The sequence below is a fragment of the Mandrillus leucophaeus genome, unplaced genomic scaffold, assembly GCF_000951045.1.
Source record: "Mandrillus leucophaeus isolate KB7577 unplaced genomic scaffold, Mleu.le_1.0 Scaffold71, whole genome shotgun sequence".
Lineage (NCBI taxonomy): Eukaryota > Metazoa > Chordata > Mammalia > Primates > Cercopithecidae > Mandrillus > Mandrillus leucophaeus.
The window spans coordinates 2828042-2831529 of record NW_012107697.1 but is presented as its reverse complement, the minus strand read 5'-3'; positions in this window follow the sequence as shown (position 1 = coordinate 2831529).

The following is a 3488-nucleotide window of genomic DNA, read 5'->3' as shown; positions in this document are numbered from 1 at the left end:
CACTATTCATAATAGCCCAACTGGAAACAGTCCAAATACCCATCAACAGAAGAATGGAAAAATAAATTGTGTATAGTCATACAAAGGAATACTACACGTCCATGAGAACAAACAAACTACAAGTACATGCAATATAAATAAATCTCAAAAACAGTGCTGAGGGAAATTTTGCCAGACACAAATGGCTACATAGTGTATAGTTTCATTTATATAAAGTTTTTAAAAAGGGGGACAAAATGAAGTTAGAAGTCATGATGGCGGCTGCCCTTGGTGGAGGAGGGGGAAAGCCTGGAAGAAGGCAAAGGGAACTTCTGGGATCTCGAGATGTTTCTGTTTCTGGATCAGATGCTGATTTTCCAGGCGTGCTCACCTTGCAAAAATCCATTCAGTTGCACATTTGTAAATATGCACCTTCATGTACATAGCCTTCAATTAAAAGCTTCCATTAACAAGAATAATCTGGAGACTTGTTGTTAAGTTCAGATTCTAGAATCACTTATGGCCCCTCTCAAAATTTCAAATCAGTGAGTGAAGGTGGGGTGAGTAGAGGTGAGTTGTCCCAAAGTCTACCTTTGGAACAAGCTACCAGGTGAGTCTCCTTGTTCTGGGTCACACTTGGAGAAACACTGGCAACCAATTTCCGTTTTAATAACAAGGCAATTCTGAACCCAGGAGGCAGAGCTTGCAGTGAGCCAAGATTGCACTACTGCCCTCCAGGCTGGGTGACAGAGGGAGACTCCGTCTCAAAAAACAAAAACAAAAACAAAACAAACACACAAAAATAACAGTGCAATTCATGTGTATGTAGTGACAGCATGGGAGAGAGGGAATATTGTAGTACAATCATCGTTTCAAAATCTCCCTTTGCCTCTGCCTGAGGGTATATAATGTGGGTCCCGAAATCTGTCCACCGAAAGCACCTTTCTTTGGCTCTTTAAAGAAAGTTTTTAAGAGTCAGGTTCCTACTAGAATAGTAGGAATACCATGGGTAAGGAACTTGCCTGTCTTGCTCACTACTGTACCCCACCCAGCAGAGTGTCTCGCTTACAACAGGTAAAGGAATTAGCTGACTCATTGAATGAAACATGAATGGCTGAAAGATTGAAATATGGTTTATCACACATACACACACACACGCATACACACACATCACATGCACGTACACATACACACACACACACACACACACAAAGCATGATGCAGAGGATTGTCAAATCCCATGCAGGGAGGACCTGAAGAAAGGATCTTCAGTCAGAAGGTTTCAACCCCTCTAGGAGTCTTTCTCCATTTCTTCCCAGGGATGTCCCTAGTCTCCTGGTTGTATGATGATCCCCAAGTATCTCAACCTCTCCACCTCTCCTGAATACCTGTGCTGCTCATCACCTCCACCAGATAATATGGTTTTGGTTTCAACTCCCGAGGGTTCAAACTGCCTTCCCATCACCATCAGACTCTGGGGCGGTGGTTATTGCGATGGAGGAGCTATCTCTCAACATCTTCAGATTGGATGTTCATACCTGCACAAAACTCATGACAAGGATGTTTTTTCAGAACCTCCAGGCTGTGAGTACCCAGCCCAGCAGTGCCCCAGCTCTTCTGTGCCTATTCCTACCATAGCAATTATGGCATTGATTGACAGTGTCCGTATCTATATTGTCTCCTATAGGAGACTGCATTCCCCAAGGCTTAGCCCAGTGCCTGGCACCTCATAGGTACTTTATATATGTTTGTTAAATTGTCTGAATGGAAGGAAGTAAATCTGAGAGCCCCTTGCCAGGAAAATTTTACTTCCTAGTCTACTGGGCCTGTTCTTGCCTGGACCCTGTCATCATCTCCCTCTCCCTCACTGTGCCTCCTCCTCTTCCTGGGCCCTTTTTGTCTGCTCCCATTGAAGCTCAGCACCACTCCTGCCTTTCCTTACCTTCACCTGGGGACAGGGGCCCCTTTCTCAACATAATTCTCGCCTTCATTATCCTCCACAGCCTGATCACTGGACCAAACTCCCAGCCTTGCCAATCAAGCATCTTCTCCAGGCCTCCTTCTCCAAACCCACCACCACTCTCTCCCTACGGAGATGCTTCCAAGCTGTGCACATCTCCCACGGGGCCTAAGAAGGGAAGCCTCCCCATTCATACCCTCACTCCTACCTTCAGAATGAAAATCATCAGCCCAGTTTAGAACCACATGTGGTTAAAAACTTTAGAGAGGGGAGGAGCAGACAGGCAAGATAGCCAAGGGCACGAAGAAACTTTTGGGGAGTGATGGATGTGTTCAGTATCTTAATTGTGCTGACACTTCACAACAGTATCCATAAGTCAAAACCTATCCAATTGAACACATTAAGTGTGTGCCGTATGCACTATGTCAGTTATGCCTCAATAGAACTGTTTTACAAAAACAATAAAAAAAACCAGGAGTAACTTTGGAGAGCATGCAGCCTGGGGTTCCCAAATGGGGTTTCACATCAGAATTACCCCAGGAGTTCGTTAAGAAGATGCAGATTTACCCTCAGAAGAATGGAGTCCTAGTTGTTAGGGGTGGAGCCCACGAATCAAGGTTTTCTCAGCAAACTTCCCAGATACTCCTGAGGCAACCAGCCCAGCACTTAAAAACCAATAATGCTCGGTGTGGTTCTGGACCAGCAGCGTCAGCATCATTGGGAGCCTTAATAGAAATGCACATTCTTGACCTATTGAGTCAGACACTCTGGGTGGGCCCCAGTAGTCTTTGGGTTAACAATCCCTCCAGGTGATTCTGAGGCTAGCTACAATTTGAGAACCACTGATTCAGACCAAAGTGTCATTTAACTGATGATGAAAATAAAGTCCAGAAAAAGGAAGTGACTCACACAAGGTCTGTCAGAGGATTCTAAGAGTACAGTCTTGACCTTAAATATTCCATCTCCCTGGCCAATACTCATGCTGTGCTTTTCAAGACAAATGGAAAGTTCCAAGAAAAAGTATATGACTGGCCCTAGAGTAGGCTGAGCTCTGTCCCCAGGGAGTTATAGAGACTTGGCCATGACGGACCTACCAGGGCAGCAGGTGTGGTGAAGGCATAGACAGCCCCTCACTCCCCTGTGGGGTCAGTGCTTCTGTTAGTGGTTACTGAGCACCCTGCTGTGCCTGACCCGTGCTGGGTGCTGAGACACAGGAGGAATAGGACAGCACCCTTGTTCTCCGGGGACTCCCCATCCAACAGGGCGTGCAGAGGCCTGCCCAGACCACCATGATAGGCTGATACAAGTAGGGGAGGCTCATCCAGACCAGGCACAACTGTCTGGAAGAGGGGACACCCTGCCCAGCTCACCACACTTGTGCATCTGCTGTCCCACTCCCCTGGACCCTTCCCTTGTCACCTGTCTCTCTGGTCCCCCATGTCCCCAAACCCAGTCCCCTCACTTTTCTTCCCATCAGCACAGTGAACACAGGCTGCCCTTTTATATGAAACTTTAGAGAATAAACAAAGAAGATACCAGAAGTCTGGCT